The following is a 19,086-nucleotide window of genomic DNA, read 5'->3' as shown; positions in this document are numbered from 1 at the left end:
AAATCTTTAAGAAAGAAAAAAGAAATGCAGAATCACAGCCTGCCCCCAATCAGAATGTGCATTTCAACAAGGTCCAGATGATTTGTGTGATCATTCTAGTTGAGAAGTAGTGAACACTATTTGCTCTTGCTTCCTCAGCATCCATCCCACTTCTGATAACACCACCTGGATTTTCCTTGAGAAACCAGCCTTCTGGGACGCCTGGGTGGCTCAGTCGGTTGAGCGTCTGCCTTTGGCTCAGGTCATGATCCCAGGGTCCTGGGATCGAGTCCCACATCGGGCTCCTTGCTGAGCAAGGAGCCTGCTTCTCCCTCTGCCTGCCTCTGTCTCTCTCTCTCTCTCTCTCTGATAAATGGATAAAATCTAAAAAAAAAAAAAAAAAGAAAAAGAAAAAGAAACCAGCCTTCTTCCACACAATGCAAGGAGCTTCAGGAGGCTAACCCCTCCCTTGCCTTCAGGCATTGACAACTTGATACACGTCTGGCCAATCAGAGGATTCCACGTTCCCCCTGACAACCAGCAGTGGTTGATTCAGTTATAGGTATGTATGTGATCCCAACTGAGGCCATCAGAATTGGCCCTGGGATTTTGCTGGGAAAATTAGGAAAAAGGCACTCTATTTCTATAAGGATAAGCTGATGTAGGTGTAGGTGTAGGTGTAGGGAACTGGAGCACTTGGGAGTCATTCTGACATCATGAAGAGAGGCACAGTCTTAGTGTGAAGACATCACAGAGGTCAGCAGAGCGGAGCGATGGAGACAGAGTGATTCCTGAAGACATGTGTGAACACCCGGATCCAGCGATGCCTGAAACTTGCCAACCTCAGGATTTTTCCAGTTTATGAGCAAATAAATTCTCAATTTTGTCTAAGACAGTTTGAATCGGATTTTTACTGCTCGCACCCAAATAGTCCTCACTGCTTCTTGCTGGGCTACAGTCGGGATGGAATGAAGCAGAGTCTCTAGGGATGAAGGCCTGGAATCTGCATTTCTCATAATTCTTCAGGAGCTTCTTATACACCCTAAAATGTGAGATCCACTAATGTAGTGGAGTGAGGATTGAACTTGGGGTCAGAATACTTGGGTTTTGATCCTGGTTCTGCCACTGGCTGGCTATGTAACCTTCGGTAGATCACTTCCCCCAAGCTGTATTTTCTGCCCTGTAAAGTAGGAGGCCCTTGCTTCTCAGGCACGGCCTGAGGTCCTGGGTAACAGGGATGTGAAAAGCTTTTTAAAACCTCTGAACACATGATTCTTATCTAATGTGACTCAGAACCAGGCTCTGAGAGCAGAAGTTGTTTGCCTGGTCCCAGACTAGCTTAGAACTGCTGACCTCTGGCAAAGACACTTCCTCAGGTCACTGCGAAGCTCCTGGAAACTGAAACTCGATTCTTGCCCCCTCAGCTTCTGTAGGCGTTACATGGAAGGGAAATGAGGAAGGTCAGTTTATTTGCCCTGGGTGCTTCCCAAGGTCCCCATGCAGGCTGTGGAGCCTCAGGGACTCCTCCTGCATGGTCGGAGTGAAACCCAAGGGGGAGAGGCCAGGGTGCTGCCTGGGCATCCTGTGGAGTGGGCAGGAGATGGTTTTCAAGGACCTTTTTGGCTCAAGCAGAGGCCTGTGAGGGCTGGGGCTGAGAAGCGCTGGATTCTGGTTTCACCTCTGCCATAAGCTCACTGTGTGAGCTCAGGCAACTCCCAACCTCTCTCTGGGCCTCAGTTTCTCCAAATATGAAGCAAGATGTTGGATGATAGTTCTTTCCTGCATAGTCTCTGCTCCCCCTTCTTCTGAGAACAGCTCCCCAGCCCTCCTTTGGGAACCACCTCTCTCTCATCCTCATTTCATGGATTGGGGTAGAACTGACTTCAACCTCCGGCTATAGGTATGTGTGTGTGAGGGGGGAGGTGTCTGTGACCAAGTCTGACCAAGCAGAGTTGTAGTAACAGAAGCAGAGGTAGACACGTGACTCCATCCTGGACATTAAGAGTCATCCATTGGCCTTTGGCTGGAAAAGAGTTGCAAAGCAGAGCCAAGAAATGGAGAAAACACAGATTCGCAAGCCATTGAATGCAGCTCGTCCTGAAGCGGATGTGTTCGTGGACTTCCCAAAAATCTCCCTCTCCTGCATGGGCCAGTTTGAGTTGGACTTCTGCCCCGCTTAAACCTCAAAGAGTGCTGCCCAGTGCAGAGGAAATTCTTACCAGGGATTGTAATTCATACCTAAGTGTAAATGGCTTATGGCAAAGACTTCATGGATAGTAGGTTCTGATGGATGAGAAGGGGTACTAGATCCATTAGAATAGGTGAGGATGTGGTGGAATGTGGACCCCAAGAAGCTGATGGCACTGACATCATGCCTAGAAAGTGTCTGGCATGTATTAGGCCCTCCCTATACACTTATGGAGTAAATGTGTGTTCAACCTTCCACAGGCCTGACCATACTTGGCTGAAGTCAGCAGGACCAGAATTAAGAGCCCATTTTACAGATGGAGAAATGGAACTCCACGACAGAGAGGTTTCCCGGGTGGTCAGTGGCAGGTAGAATGAGAAACCAGCTCTCTTGCCTCTCATCCTCCACTGGGGTCAACCCCAGAGGCTACAGTGGGGAACTGCAGGATGAGGCTGAGGAACCCAAACCGGAAGTTTAGAAAGGCAGACCTCCAGGGGCCCCAGGCTCAAGACTGTCCAATTAGAGGAACTTTCCCTTCTCAGTACAGCTCAGCCATGCAGGTGGAGAAAATGTCTTCCCCCATCAGGGACAGTTTCTGGAAGAGTTTCCAGGTGTGCAGAGCCCTACAGATTCCCTTCCTCTGGTTCGCTGACTGTTTTCTCAATGAAACACCTAAACGCCCAAATGACTGTTATTCCTAGTGGACATGTGGGGCTCACCCCTGACTCCTCATCTCTTGCCTTTCCTGACCCTCAGCTTCTTTCTGATCAAAGAGCTCAAAACTTGGACTGTGCAAACAGGAAGGGGTTGGAGAGACCTTCATTATACAGGTGGACCAGCAACCCTGGAGAGGGTGAGTGTTGTGCCCTGGTTTACACAACAGCAAGTGACAGAGCAACACCCTGAAGAGGAACTCAAGACCTCTGGTCATTCGCCTGACTCGGCCAGAGGGCTGGCTCTGACATGCGTGTGTGTCAACTACTTGTTCTAAACAGGTAGTCAATTCCTAGCATGTTCGTTACCTCCGGGTCACCTGATCAAGTCCAGAGTTGAAGAGCAATTGTGAACCTCCTTAGGATAATTTTATCTCTAAGGTAAGCAGGTGGCAGGCAAGTTTGGGAACCTATAGGATGCGATTTGATGTCACAAAGAGCCGGGTTTGAACCCCCATTCTGCCTCTTATAGACCAGCAAGCCTTTTAAAATATAAATCAGGTCATATGCCTCCTCTGCTTAACAACTCCTGGGACTCCCATCTCACTTGGAATAAAAGCCCAAGACCCCTCTGTGGCTGACAAGGCTCCATGATCGGGGCTTCCCCCAACCCGGCAGTCCTGCCATCCTCCCTTGATGTTTCCTTTCCAGCCATACTAGCCTCTCGCTATTCCTCAATTCCCCAAACATGCTTCCACCTCAGGGCCACTGCACATATTACTTTCTGGAATGTTCCTCACCCCAAACGCGTCTTTCACATCACCCAAGTCTCTTTGCAGATCTCACTTGCTCTGAGAGGCCTTCCCTCATCACCCTGGTTAAGAATAGGAACACCCGGGGCGCCTGGGTGGCTCAGTCATTAAGCGTCTGCCTTCGGCTCAGTTCATGATCCCAGGGTCCTGGGATCGAGCCCCGCATCGCGCTCCCTGCTCGGCGGGTAGCTTGCTTCTCCCTCTCCCACTCCCCCTGCTTGTGTTCCCTCTCTCGCTGTGTCTCTCTCTGTCAAATAAATAAATAAAATCTTAAAAAAAAAAAAAAAAGAATAGGAACACCCACCGTCAACTCTCATCACTTTCTAGCCCTTCCCAGCTGTATTCTTCATGGCTTTACCCGCAGCTGATGTGGCGGCCACGAAGATGGGCCTCTCAGATCTCCGACTGCAGAGAGTGGAACTGACCAATGGCCTCAGCTGCCATCCATCATCACTATTGCCATGGGCTGTTTCCAGCCAGTGATGGAGTGTGGCAGGAATACTGAGGCAGGCCATGCCAGGGGGACCTCTGACAGGAGGCTGTGGCTAAGGGCTCCCCGACAGCCTTGCCAAGCTTTCCTTGGAACTGCACTGGAGTCTAAGATACTTCCACCTCTCCTTTGCTTCTTCCTTCCTGCCCTCCTTCCCTCCTTCCCTTTCTTCTTCATTTGGAGTCCAACATGCCTTGCCATGTGCTGACTCTCCTAGCTTCTCCTAGTTGCCCCCACATGCATTCACGCTGATATATTTCTTGCATATTTAATCTGAGATGAGAGTCTGCTTCTCAAAGCACCTGAACTAACACTAATAAATTACCTAGGGATCTGTTTATCATCTGTCATCCTTGGAATGTAAGACACATGAGGGTGGTGATTGTTTTGTGCACTGCTCTATCTCAGTGTGTAAAACGAGGACACAGTAGGTGCTCAGTAAATTCTTGAATAATTGAATGAAGTCTCCTTCAGCTTCCCGGGTGCCCTGATTTGAAACAAGTTATAAATGTGTGTTTAAATTGAAAGGGATATCCGTGTTTCTTCATCTCTGCTCCGAGAAGAATGAAGCCCCTCCTTGACTGGAACTGAGTGGAGATTGCCCCCTTCAGACAGGGCAGGGGGGCCACTTGGCCCCCGGGGGCCAACTTTTAACTCTAATTTCCCATGATGCTCCAAGGTCAGCTGCCCCCTAGTCTGTCCCCCACAAATAGAAACCTTGAAGCCGCAACAACGCATGCTCTGACCTTTCAACAGCTGTTTTTTTATACTTGACAGAGTCTCAGTTTCTTTTCTGTTTTGGAGGGTATGTATTTTGTTTTTAAAATTACCTTTCATCACCTGGTAAGACAGTAAGTACATCGTCCTTATTAAAAAGGAAAGCCTTACAGATAGATCTAAGGTGCCTTTGGATTACTCCGTTGACAGGCTCTCCATGGCCACCCCTTCCCCCTCAGGTCGCCGCTGCCTCTGCATTGACTCACACGCGTATGGACGCACGCACGGGTATCTGTCGGTGCGCCACCCTCCACTCTGCCCTTTACCATCTCAGAGCACTCCGGCTGGCAGCCTCTGTATTTCTTTGCCTGAGAGATTTCTCTGTGGCCATTGGCACCTGCTCTGCCCGTGAGCTTGGCAAGTGGAAGTGCTAGAGAAATATCATCCTCCAGGAGCAGCCTTCAACCAGTGACTGACAGGAGCAGGAGGATAAATACCTCAATTCCCTCGCCTGCCGCGCACGCTCACTGGCTCCCAAGGTCCCTCACCTGCCGCGCATGCTCACTGGCTCCCAGGGCTCCCAGGGCTCCCAGCGGAAGTGATCTCCCAGTGCCCACGGTAGTGACTGGCTTGATAACACACTTTTATTGGCCGCCTTCTCTTCTGGCTCACTTCCCCACTCTCCTCCCAGGGTTTTCTGGGATCCTCTCCCAAACAGACTAAATAGTAAATGCACATGGCACCTTTTCTAGGGTCTGCTTCTAAGGAAACTCGAACTAAGACATACATGCCTGCAGAAAATACGGAGTATAGTTTTTTGTGTGTTGACATCAAAGGACTTGTACTACGTGAGTTGGGAGGTAGTATCGTTATTCCCATTTTTCAGACGAGGAATCTGAGACTCAAAGAGTGAGGGGATTTGCTGAACGCATCGCAGCTCCTATGAGGCAATGTGGGCACTCACACTTTGGTCTCCCGTGCTCTATTTATGGTTCATTTCTCTGGCAGAGATGAGGAAACGTCTCCTATTCGCTTGGCTGCACCCAAATCTCCTAGACCAAAGGATTTCAGGGTGATGGTGAGAGCTTGGGTGGGTGTCTTAAGGTAGTATCAGGAAAGCAGGCCCCAGTGCAGTGCCATTTGGAGGGTGCAGCTACACGCAGAGGGCGCGGCATGTGCGGCCACGGGCACCGGCCAAGAACAAGGGCGCATTTTGCAAGGGTTTCTTCTGCATCATTACCCAGGACCCTGGAAATATATTAAAGCTCCCAGCCCTGGGGTGGAGGAAATTGGAAACACGGGGTGGGGATCAAAGCGCTGTGGGGGTTGTTTAGAAAGATGGAGGCTAAGAGAGATTGTATAGCTAGTATGCTGTGTAATTTTGGGAAAGCTGCTTAGCCTCTCTGGGCCTGACGTTCCTTTTCTATAAAAGGAGAGGCCTTGTCATGATGGGGGGGCAGGACTTGAAAACTCAAATGGCCTTAGGGGCCTGCGGGGGTACCCACTTGAGGAAAGTAATCCAAGAAAAGGTGGTGCAAACCAACAGCTCAGGGGTAGTCTACAGGGCAGCCCCTGCAAAACTTCACCTGCCATGAGTGAATAGCAGCGGGGCATGGGAGACAGAGTCTCTAGTCTCACCATTACCAACTTTCATAGTTTTTCAAAAGACAGAAATCCAGATTTGTGTGAGTTCTCTTGACGTTAAAACTTGGGAACTAGTTAAAAAGAATCACTACGTGGGGCCAACTGAAATACACCTATGTGCTGAAGTATCTCAGGCAAGGAAGGGGAGAGGTTGTTCAACATTCCTACGTTCAAAGTTTCTGAGGCCTTACTATGTGCCAGGCACCTACTCTATGTTAGTGATACAGTGGTTTAGGAGACCAACGTGTCTTTGCCCTTACTTTCCAGGAAGCGTTTAAAGTGCAAGACCTGGCTGGTCCCTTGAATGCAGACAATTTTCTCCTCACCCTCAGGAGTCAGGGCCCCCAGGGAGCAGCCTGGTTAGGGGTGAGATTAAGATCCATGCTTCCCACACCCACTAGGATGGCTATAATAATAGGAATTTTTAAAAAAGGAAAACAGCAAGTGTTGGCAAGGAGGTGAGAAATTGGAACCCTTCTACATGGCTGATGGGAATGTAAAATGGTGCAAAACAATCTGGCAAATTCTCAAAAAGTTAAACATGGAATTACCATATGACCCAGTGATTCCACTCCTAGGTATAAACCCAAGAAATTGAAAACAGGTGCTCAAACAAATACCTGTAGGCGCATGCTCACAGCGGCACTATTCACAACAGTCAGAAGGTGGAAACAACCCAAATTTCCATCTACAGATGAATACATAAGCAAATTGCAGTATATACATACAATGAAATATTATTCAGCCATAAAAAGAACTGAAATACCAATACATGCTACAACTTGGGTGAACCTTGCAAACATTAGCTTATGTGGAAGAAGCCAGAGTAAATTAATCCAAAAATACAAAAAGCAGGCTGGGGGTTGCCATGGCTGGGGGGACAGAGGAAGGGGAATGACTGTTTTAATGGGTTCAGTGCTTCCTTTTGGGGAGATGAAAATATTTGGGGACCATATAGAAGTGGTGGTTGTACAACACCGTGAATGTACTAAATGTTACCGAATTGTTAGTTTTAAAATGGTTAAGTTCATCATGCTATGTGAATTTTGACTCCAAAGAATTTACAAATTGCAAACTACATAAAAGTGCTTTCCCAGGATGGGTAAACAAATCATAGTGCACCCAAACAGTGGAATAATATGTGGCCATTAAAAAATCCAAGGGGGGGCGCCTGGATGGCTCAGTCAGTTAAACATCTGCCTTCGGCTCCGGTCATGATCCCAGGGTCCTGGGATCTAGCCCTGCATCCAGCTCCTTGCTCAGTGGGGAGACTGCTTCTCCCTCTCCCTCTGTGTGCTTGCTTGCTTTCTCTCTCAGATAAATAAATCCTAAAAAAAAATAAGAATAAAATAAAAAATAAAAAAAATCCAAGGATATTTTGGGGCACTTGGCTGGCTTAGTTGGAGGAGCATGCGGCTCTTGATCTTGGGGTCATGAGTTCGAGCTCCATGTTGGGTGTAAAGATTACTTAACTAAATAAATAAACTTAAAAAATAAAATGACAATTTAAAAAAATCCTAGGATATTTTAATGACATGGGCAAATGTTTACAATGTAGTGCTAAGCAAAGAAGTAGGATGAAAATTGTATATACCCAGCAGTTTACTGATTATGTTAAATAAAAAGTGCACAAAAAAGACTATACAAAAATAAACTAAAATATTTGTTATCCAAAAAGCTTTTTTTAAAGGAGTCATGCTTCCATTGCTTGAGTTTCTACCAAGTGTCAGGCAGATGAAGATCTTTCCTCTCCAGCAGTGGAGAACAGGAAACCCGGGACGGCGACCCTGAGAGGTCAGCAGCCCCAGACACTCTGTCCTCTCTGACCCAGACTCCCTGGGTGACCCTTCCAGGCCTTAGTCCTCCTCCCACACGATAAGAGAGGGCCACAGATGCCCCCTCTGGAGACCCATCCACCCTCTTGGGGTTTTCCCAAGAAACACCTGTACCCTCCCACCCCCATCAGGGCCATACATCCAGGATGATCCCAGCACAATGGTTTGTTGTCATAAATACCTTGTTCCACACCTGAATGTCCAGCAACAGGGAAATGAGAAATAAGGTAGGGTGGTCACCTGCTGGGACACTCCACTGAGAAGGAATGAACTATGTATGCCTCTGTTTCTCATGCTGACTAGACCCTAACAACTTAATGGTCAGGCAACGGAAAGAAAAAAACGACACTGATGAAGAATCTCACAGCTGGGTAGCATTTTTGGAGATCTTTAAAACACAGGAAAACAATTTCATGTATTATTTATGCATCCATATCTATGTAATAAATTCTTAAAGGCACAGACTGGAAAGGACTATATTTCATGACAATGGTTGCCTCTGGGGAGGGAGAAAAGCAGGACTGAGAGAGAGACAAGGTGGAGAGGCTTCAATTTTATCTGTCACTTTTAATAATTTTATTTAAAAAAAATCAGAAGCAAACATAACAAAATGCTAACATTTAATACTGGGTGGTGGGTTCATGGGATAGTTGGTATATTATTCCCTTCACTTTTCTTTATTTTAACATTCCCCCCCCCCAAAAAAAAATGGATAGTGAAGAGAAAGCCATGGGATAAAGGAACCAATATCTATTGAAGCCTTTCTCTGTGCTGGCCAAAGTCTACAGCAGTGGTTCTCAAAGCGTGGTCCCTGGATCAGCAGCGACAGCATCACCTGGGAATGTAAATTCTCAGAGTCGCAGGTGGATCTACTGAATCAGGAACTCTGGGGTCAGGGCCTAGAAATCTGTGTTTTAACAAGCCTTCCAGGTGATTCTGGTATACTGCCAAAGTTTGAGAAGCACTGGGCTAGACTGTGATAGTTATGACAATAGTTCACATGTATTAACATGTATACCTGTCACGTCGTGCTCTAAGAGCTTTCCATCAATAACAACCTAACCTTCAAAACGACCCTGTGAGGGAGTCGTTATTATTAATATCCCCATCCTACAGGTGTAAAAACGGAGGCACAGGAAGGCCAAATCCCTTGCTCAAGGTCAACAGGCAGGTTGCTCCCAGAATCCCACTTCCCCTTGCATGACCCCCACGGACCCTAGCTCATTATAGCCTTGGAGAAAGAATAATAGCCCCATCTGACAGAGGAGGAAACTGGAATTGGGAGAGAGAGAGCGACTTGGCCCAAGGTCTGACGAAGAGGAAAGTGACGGGGCAGACACCCTGTGGTCTGTCCGGGAGGTTTTGAGTTTTGACCCAGACCTGCTGGGGACCAGCCCAGCGCGGGAGGAGGCGGGAGCGCGGCGAGCCGGCCCAGCTGCAGCCCCGCCCGGGTGTGGTTCGCCTGTCACGCCTACGTCCAGCTGTCCCCTTCCCCACGACGGCTGCCGACCCGCTGCCAACCCGCCGTGACCCGTCACCCACCCCCACCAGGAACCGTAAGGGCCTTCCCCTCCCGGTCTCCGTGAAGCCCCATCCCTTCCTTCTCGTTTTTCTTTTCTTTTGCAGAAAGGGAACCTTGGACGGCTCCGAGAAGCGGAGGCTGGATCGAAGTCACTCGGTGGCCAGAGCTCCCCTCCCTAAGAGCTTCACCAGGTTCGCAGCCGGGCCGTCTCCTCCGCCAGCCCCTCATCCCGCTGCCCGCCCGCCGCTCCCCCCACCGCCGCCCCTCCCCGCCGCCCCCCAGCCGGCCCTGCCCACCACCCCGGGCTCCCCCCTGTTCCCCCGCAGCGAAGACCCTCAGGCGGCGCTCAGCGGCCGGGTCCGCGCCACTCACCTGGGCTCCCGCTCCTCGTCCTGCGGGCAGCCGGGATCCTCGCAGCTCGAGCGCCCCCCCAGCTCCGCAGCCCCCGGGGTCCCGGGGTGCCCGTGCCCGAAGGGAGACGAGCTGACTTTCGAGAAGAAGCAAGGGCCCTGCTCTGAGGGGCCTGGGCGCCGCGCGGTTTCTCCGGCTCCCCGGACGCTGAACCGCCCGCGTCCCCTCCCACTGGCCTCTAGGCCTCGGTGGTGCGTCCCGGCTGGGACCAGGGACGCTGTGGCACCCACAGGCTATCTGGGTTCCTTAGCCTTGCCCTGAGCGATTCTAACCCCACCCCCATGCATCCTAACCCCGCCCCTGAAGAGTCTAACCCCACCGCAGGGACTCTAATCCCACACCCCACCTCCCAGCACCCTAATCCCACCGCCCGAGGACTTTTTTTTTTTTTTAAGATTTTATTTATTTATTTGATAGAGACAGAGACAGTGAGAGAGGGAACACAAGCGGGTGGAGTGGGAGAGGGAGAAGCAGGCTTCCTGCGGCGCAGGGAGCCCGATGCGGGGCTCGATCTCAGGACCCCGGGATCATGACCTGAGCCGAAGGCAGACGCCCAACGACTGAGCCACCCAGGCGCCCCTCACCGCGCAAAGACTTTTTTATAAAGATTTTATTTGTTTATTTGAGAGAAAGCGAGAGAGAATGAGAGCAGGAGCAGAGGCAGAGGAAGAAGCAGATTCCCCGTTGAGCAGGGATCCCGATGAGGGATTCGGTGCCAGGACCCTGGGACCAGGACCTGGGCGGAAGGCAGACGCTTAACCGACTGAGCCACCCAGGAGTCCCCAAGGATTTTTTTTTAAACACCGCCCATCCCAGGCTTCTAACTCTGCCCCTAAGGATCCTAACCCCGCCCAGAAGGATAATAAACCTGCCCCTAAGAATTTTGATCCGTCCCCCAAAGATTCTAACCCCACCCCCTCCTCCAAATACCTTACACCTGCCCTAATGCATTATAATCCCCGCCTCCCCAAACCCTAATGCGGTCCCCAAAGGGATTAAACCCGTCCTCACAAGAACTGCAACACCATCTCTTCCCAAAATCCTAATTCTGCCCCCAAAAGGATTTAGAATCTCACGTTTGAAGGATTTTTTAGCCTCAGCCAACCGGAGTTTTTTCATCCTGCCCCCAAGGATTCTAATCCAGCCAAGCAAAGGATCTTAACCCTTCTCTTCAAAGGATTCTGACCCAGCCCTCCAGATTCATAACCCTAACCCCAGGGAATCTAATCCTGCTCCTGGGTAATCCCAATCTTGTTCCCAAAGGATTTTAATCCACCCCTCAGGATTCCAATCCGATCCATCCAAAAAAATTCCAACGCTACCCTCAAGGATTTTAACCCCTCATCAAAGGATTCCAACTCAGCCCCCAAGGATCCTAACCCCTATCCTCGGCACTCTCACAGGATTCTAACCCCCACCCCCTTTAGCATTCTGATCGGTTTTCCCTACCACTTCAATCCACTCTTACGAGCCCAGGCCCCTCCCCCACACCGTGTCCCAAGCCTTCCGGGTACTTCTGTGGTCTGCGGGTTCTGCTCCACAGGCCCCGCGCGATTCAAAGGGCATGCAAAGTTTCTCACCCGCAGGCACCGCCCTGGCTCATTCTTGGCCGGTTTCCTGCAGCTCAGATGACTTTGAAAATTGAGGGGGCGGGATGCCTGGCTGGAGGGCAACTGGAGGCCCCACATGAATGAGATGTGCCCAGGACCAGTCAAGGACAGAGCACATCTCCTGGAAAAAGAGAGGTATTGTCGCACTGAATTCTGCCAAGTACACTTCCAAGATGTGTAAGAATCTTACAGCGTTTCTGTATTCCCACTGCTACCAGCCACTTCAGGCTACCATCATCTCTTCACTCATTCATTCATTCAGCAATACTATGCTGAGTGCGGGGGCTACACAGGGCTTCTCAACTTCAGTACTATTGACATTTGAGCTGCATAATTCTTTGTTGTGGGGGGTTGTCCTGGGCAACGTAGGATGATGAACAACATTCCTGGACTCCACCTACTAAATGCCGGTAGCAACCTCCTTCTCCACTTGTGACAACCAAAAATGTCTCCAAACATAACTAAATTTGTGTGGGGGGAGGGGGACGGGCAGAACCATGAATTAAAAGATAATGACCCTGCTCTTATGTGTTTGGTATCTGTGCTGAAATACACATATGTGATTTTAAAAATAAATTTTTAAAAGATTTATTTATTTATTTTAGGTGGGGAAGGGCAGAGGGAGAGGGAAAGTCTCAAGCAGACTCCACGCTGAGTGCAGACCCCGATGTGGAGCTCCATCCCAGGACCCTGAGATCATGACCTGACCTGAAACAAAGGGTTGGATGCTCAACTGAGCCACCCAGGTGCCCCTTTAGAAATAATTTTAATTCTGTGTTTAATTTACTTTAATAGTACTTAATTTTGTGCTCCCCCCATTCCATCCCTGTTATTAACATTTAGCCACATTGCTGAAGGTCATTGTCTACATCTCCACAGTTTATTTGTCCATCCCCCTAGTCATGGACATCTAGATGGCACACAGCTTTGGGCTACCACGTCCCCGACGGATGGGTGTAAGAATTTTGTAAAGACTTGCTTTGCCAAGAATGATGGTTGCTTGCAGATGGCTGCTGCCAAAATTCTTCTAACATTTCCCCACATCTTTTTTTATTTAAATTAATTCAAACAGTCTTATAGAACACCCAGTGCTCATTACATCACATGCCCTCCTTAATGTCCATCACCCAGTTACCACATCCCCCCAACCCCCTCCCCTCATTTCCCCACATCTTGACCGACTCTTGGTATCATCCATCAGTCTTTAAAAAAAAAAAAAAGATTTCATTTATTTATTTGAGAGAGAGAGAAAGACAGCAAGAGCGGGGGAGGGGCAGAAGGAGAGAAGCAGACTCCCCGCTGAGCAGGGAGCCCGATGCAGGCTCTATCCCAGGACCCTGGGATCATGACCTGAGCAGAAGGCAGACGCTTAACGACTGAGCCACCCAGGCGCCCCTGAAAGTAGGTTATTTGGAAGATGCAGAAAACACCGTAGTGGTGTAGGTGAATAAGATAGGAGAGGGAAGAAAGCCAATTAAGAGAGCATTGCAACCAATTATACAACTGTGGGCTCCTGGAACTCACTCCTGCTGGAGGGGGAATTCTGGAGACACTGTAGTATTCCCACTTCATAGTTACCCTTCCTGGAAGATGAGGGCGCTGGGGCATTTATGTACCAACTCCTGGCAGACATTGGATGAGGGATGCTCTTGGGGGGTATTAATCCTTCAGCACTTCTAGCCTGCCCCATGCATACTCCAGCCACCAGAGAGAGAGCCTCCAGGAAGAGAGATACATGTTCTGGGAACACGAGAGGGTCATCATTACCATCAGCTACACCTTCTTCCACAAGTTTGTCATTCTGATGGCAAAGGACCACAGACAGCTGAAACATTGACCTGTTAACAGCCAATTCCACCTGCCCCTCTTTTTGCTATTGAAGTAATGCTGCAATAAAAATCTGTGCGTGTTTCCAAAGTTCCTATCAACTTTATTTTTGCATAGTTTTATATATAAAATGCACCATTAAAATACTCAGCTTGATGAATTTTGGTAAAGGTATACACCTGTGTAACCACCACCCTAATCAAGATATAGAACATTTCTACCACTCCAAAGAATTCCCTTATACCCTATTGCAGTCAACTTCTCCCCCACTTCATTGCCTGTTTTTGGCTTTTTGTCTATTGTAGATTAGCTTTGTCTTTTCTAGAATTTTAAATAAATGCAATCATACCGTATGTTTCTTTTATGTCTTTCTTCTCTTACTTCCATATTACTTTTGAGATTTTCCATGTTGTTACATGTTGCAGTATTTTGTTCCTTTTCACTGCTGAGTAGTATTCCACAGTTTAGATGTATCACTATTTGTTTATCCGTTTACTTGCTGATGGACATTTGGGTTGTTTTCAGGTTTTGGTTACATGAAGAAAGCTGCTATGAACCTTCATGTGCAAGCCTTTGTATGGACATGCTTTATTTCTCTTGAGTAAATACTTAGGACTGGAGTTGCTGGGTCAAGTGGTGAGTGTATATTTTAACCTGATTAATACACCGCTACATTGGTTTTCAAAGCAATTATACCATTTTGCATTCCGACCAGCAATATATGGTTTCCAGTTTCTCCACATCCTTGCCTATTTGGTATTGTCATTCTTTTTAATTAAAAAAAGTATTTCCCGTCTAACTCATATTAGCATCAAAGAACATTTATACAATTACAAATTTATCCTAAAACACTGCCTTACCAGTACTTGGGGTGGCAAACATTTTATTGATTGATTCATTCATTCATTGTCATGGGGAATATAGCCAACCACAAGAAGTAGTGCTAAATGCTGCATCTTTGGCATCAGTCTAGAGTTCAAACCCTGGCACTGCCATTTATCAACTGAATGACCTTGAACAAATCAAATCACTTCTCTGAGCCTCAGTTTCCTCATCTATCGAGTGGAAATAACAATTGTATTTATCTCAGTGAATCATTGTGAAAATCAATTGACATCTTATGTGCAAGGGTGATAGGATTACAAGAAAAATAAATCAGAGCAAGAGGTTGGTATGTGACTTGAGACAGAGTGGTCAGGGTAGACCTCTCTGAGGAGGTAGCATGTAGCAGAGACCTGATGAACTGGGGGAGTGAGCCATGTGATAATCTGGGGGAAGCATGTTCCAAACAGAAGGAACAATAACGGCAAAAGTCCTGAGGTGCAACCGCACTTGGTGTGTTTAAGGGATAAAGGAGGCCACGTAGCTGGATCAGAGTGGGTGCAGAGGAGAGTGATGGAAATGACGTTGGAAAGGTAGTGAAATCAGAATGTGAGGCCAAGAAGTCTTGGTGTTGATATAAAACTTTAATTGACACAAGATGGGAGCCATTGGGAGGTTTTGAGCAGAGGAGTAAGCCACACTGGCTTGTGTTTTAATGGGATCTGTCTGGCTGCTAGGTGGAGAAGGGATTGGAGGGGCATGAGGAAAGCAGGGACCCCAATGAGCAGGCTGAGGCAGTCATCCAAGGATAATATGATGGTGGCATGGGCCAGGGTGGTGGCAACTGACAGTCGTAAGAGCTCAGAGAGAAAAAAGATCAGAATGCCTGAGACTTCATGGGTATGTACAAGGGAAGTCAATACAGCACCACTTTTACTAGGAAAGGGTTGGAAATAATCTAGATATCCATCATTTGGGGACTAGGAAAATAAATGATAATGCACTAATGGAGTACCAAGCTGTTGTCAAAAAGAATGAGGATGTATAAAAACTAATTGTATTTTGGGCGCCTGGGTGGCTCAGTTGGTTAAGCGACTGCCTTCGGCTCAGGTCATGATCCTGGAGTCCCGGGATCGAGTCCCGCATCGGGCTCCCTGCTCAGCAGGGAGTCTGCTTCTCCCTCTGACCCTCCCCCCTCTCATGTACTCTCTCATTCTCACTCTCTCAAAATAAATAATAAATAAATCTTTAAAAAAAAACTAATTGTATTTTATTTATTTATTTGTTTGTTTGTTTGTTTGGGTGGGGGGCAAGGGGAGAGAGGGAGAGAGAATCCTAAGCAGGCTCCACACCCAGCACAGAGCCCAACATGGGGCTTGATCTCATGACCCTTGATCTCTTGATCTGAAATCAAGAGTCAGATGCTCAACTGACTGAGCCACCCAGGTGCCCCCAAACTAATTGAATTTCTATACACTAGCAATGAACAATCTGAAAATAAGGTTAAGAAAACAATTTCATTTACAATATCACCAAAAAGAATAAAAGGTTTGGGAATAATTTTAACAAAAATAGTGCAAGATAATTCAAAAACTAAAAAATCACCCTTGAAAGAAACTGAAGAAGACCTAAACAAAATTATCTCATAGGACGGGAAAGATATCTCATGGAAAAGACATTTCTTCTTAGATTGGAAGACTTAATATTGTCAAGGTGACGATAGTCTTCAAATTGATCAACATAATTCCCATCTATTAAAAAAAATTGACAGGTTCACCCCAAAAGTTATATGGAAACACAAGGAATCCAGAACAGCAAAGCAATCCTGAAAAAGTGAAACAAAGTTGGAGGACTCTGAAACTTACTATAAAGTTACAGTAATCAAGACAGTGTGGTACTGTCATAAAGATAGAAATATATAACAATGGAACAGAATTGAGAGTCCAGAAGTAAACCCTTACATTATGGCCAAGTGATTTCCAGCAAGGGTGCCAAGACAATTCAGTGGGGGAAAGAATAGTCTTTTCAATAAATGGTGCTAGAACTAGATATCCCCATGCAAAATAATGAAATGGACCCCTACCTCACACCATCCACAAAAATAAGTCAAAATGGATCATAGACCTAAATGTTTGAGCTAAAACTATAAAAGTCTTCATGATTTTGGGTTAAGCAAAGCCTTCTTAAATGTGACAAACAACAAAAACTGATAAACCGGATTTCATCAAAATTAAAGCTTGTGCAGCAAATGAGACAATCAAGAAAATGAAAAGACAATGCACAGAATGGGGGCAAATACAGATCTCCTAAGGGACTGGTATCCCAAATATATATACACTACAACGCAGCAATAAAAAGACAACATAATTGAAAAGTGGACAAAAGATTTGAATAGACATTTCTCCAAAGAAATTATACAAATAGCTAACAAGCACATGAAAAGATGCTTATTATCATTAGTCATTAGGGAAATACAAATTAAAGCCACAATGAGATGTCACTATACAACATTAGAATGATTATAATCAAAAAGATATAATAACAAGTGTTGATGGGCAGGGTGACAGAGCAGGGAAGGAGACTTACTGGTCCTAGTATACCCTTTGTACTCTTGAATTTTGGACCACTTGAATATATTAACTACTCAAAAATTAAAAGTCAATTTAAAAATCAGAGACTTCAGGGGCACCTGGCTCGCTCAGTCTGCATAGCATGTGACTCTTGATCTTGGGGTTGTGAGTTTGAGTTCCACGTTGGGTGTAGAGATTACTTAAAAATAAAAAAAATCTTAAAAAAATATCAGAGACAGAGGTAGAATTGAGGCTGGGTAGGATTTTTAGAGGATGAAAAAGTCAAGAAAAGTTTTTGGTGTGTACTTGACAATGGGTCAGGGATGGAGGAATGATGGAAGCAAAGGCACTGAAGCTAGACTGAGTAATTTTCACTAGCTGTGATTTTGCTTTCTCATCGGCAAAGTGGAATGATAAGAGTACCTACTTCACCAGATCATTAAATTATTGCATTAAAAGCTCTTATTATTGTGCCCTCACTTATATCATTTGATTTAATCTCTTTGAGATAAGAATGATTATAAATGGATGGCTCAGAGAGGTAGAGACACCTGCTCAAGGTCACACAGCCAGCTAGCGACAGAGCTGGGATTCAAACCCAGGTCTGTGAGTCTCCAGTGTACCTCCAAAGCCGGTGCTTGTAATGAGTACACAAACTCAGTAAGTGTGCCCTGGAGACGGAGGAGTAGAGAGACAAATTCGGATTAAAGGACACATCCCAGGGCTCAGTCCTGGAGGGAGGGCAGGAGCTGGGGAACAACGCAGGCTTCACTTTACAGTGAGTCAGATGATGGCTCTTTCAAAAATATATTTTCCTATCTCAGAAGGCATTTGCATTTCATATTTCAAATTCTTTGGGACCACTGTTGATTGTTCTATATTCAAAACAGTATGAGGAATGGGGAAGAGAGCCACAACCATTATTTCAGGGCTCAGATATTTCCCCTTTTATTTGCAAAGTAGCCAGTGTTCATTTCACAGCAATACCCTCCCAGGCAGGTCACTGCTGCCCTCATTTTCCAAGAGAGGCAAATGAAAATCTGAGAAGACCAGCCCCTGAGAAACTCACAACAACCTCAAGAGGTCCTTGATGCCCCTTCCTAAAGTTCCCCCATTCTGCATCACCTCCTGCTCCTTCCCTCACCCTGCCTTAGTTTTCTCCAGAGGACTTTTCATGTACATATTTATAATAAGTTAATCTGTTTATTGTCTGTCTCTTCTGCTTATTTGCAAGTTCCATGAAGGTACTATTCGTGTGCCCATTTTACAGATGAAGAAACTGAAGTTCAAAGTTTGTAAATAGCCAGTGAGGAATAGCATTGAGATCCAAACCCTTCATTCTTTGATTAATTCTATTAATATTTATTGAGGGCTTATTATGTGCATGTCTGCCAGGGGCTGGAAGCACAAAAAGATGAACAAGATAGTTTTCAAGCAACATCCAAATGAATTAGGGAGATAAAGACTTAAACCGATAACCTAGATAGAGTGGAAAATGCTGTGCATGATATTGTAGGACCAAGTAGGAGGGACATTGGTCCAGCCTGGGGTGCATCAAGGAGGACTTCTTGAAGGAGGTGATAGGTTGACATTTAAAGGATACTAACAGAAGATCATGGCAAAGGGTTTTTCAGACAGAAGAGACAGCCTGACAAAGACTGGAGGGAGGAACAGCCTGGCCTGACTGATGAACCACAAACACTTCTGTGCCCTCGGTGCCTGAAGCCCCTGGGCACAGACAGGTGGAAAATCAGCCTTGGAAATGGCAGCAGAAGCTGATGAACTGGGGCTTTCTCTTGTGGCTGAACGGATAGACTATGGGTGCCTTGGAAGCTTACCTACACCAGGTACCATCCTAGAGTCAGCTGACCTCCTATTCAGGGGTATGGTGGGACTAGGCAGGAATGGGGGTGCTGAGGGGAGCCCAAGAAGTTGTTTTTCTGCCCCCAGCTGCGTGGCCTCCTTCAGCTGACGGGTTTCCCCGTCCCCCCCCCAAGGGGGTTGGG

The 19,086-nt window shown here is 46.9% G+C and overlaps 1 protein-coding gene and 1 long non-coding RNA gene across 4 annotated transcripts in view; one reads left to right on the top strand and one right to left on the bottom strand.

Annotated features, from left to right (window-relative positions):
* Positions 1-10,467, bottom strand: part of HCK (HCK proto-oncogene, Src family tyrosine kinase) — a 39,057-nt gene extending 28,590 nt beyond the window's left edge. Inside the window, exons 1-2 of one of the 3 annotated variants that reach the window (XM_027623202.2) lie at positions 10,213-10,268; positions 7,104-7,171 (exon numbers count right to left, since the gene is read on the bottom strand). The gene's annotated coding sequence lies outside the window, so the exon portion shown is untranslated. Of the gene's footprint in view, positions 1-7,103; positions 7,172-10,212 lie in introns of all 3 variants that reach the window. The other 2 variants (XM_027623208.2, XM_027623206.2) reach the window with 2 other exon arrangements.
* Positions 1-12,410, top strand: part of LOC113938081 — a 50,271-nt gene extending 37,861 nt beyond the window's left edge. The window contains exons 2-3 of the long non-coding RNA XR_003524815.1: positions 9,945-10,031; positions 11,875-12,410. This is a non-coding gene — a long non-coding RNA (uncharacterized LOC113938081). The remainder of the gene's footprint in view (positions 1-9,944; positions 10,032-11,874) is intronic.
* The last annotated feature ends 6,676 nt before the right edge of the window (positions 12,411-19,086 follow it).

This window comes from Zalophus californianus, chromosome 8 (genome assembly GCF_009762305.2).
Source record: "Zalophus californianus isolate mZalCal1 chromosome 8, mZalCal1.pri.v2, whole genome shotgun sequence".
Taxonomy (NCBI): Eukaryota; Metazoa; Chordata; class Mammalia; order Carnivora; family Otariidae; genus Zalophus; species Zalophus californianus.
This window is presented reverse-complemented; position numbering and strand designations above follow the sequence as displayed.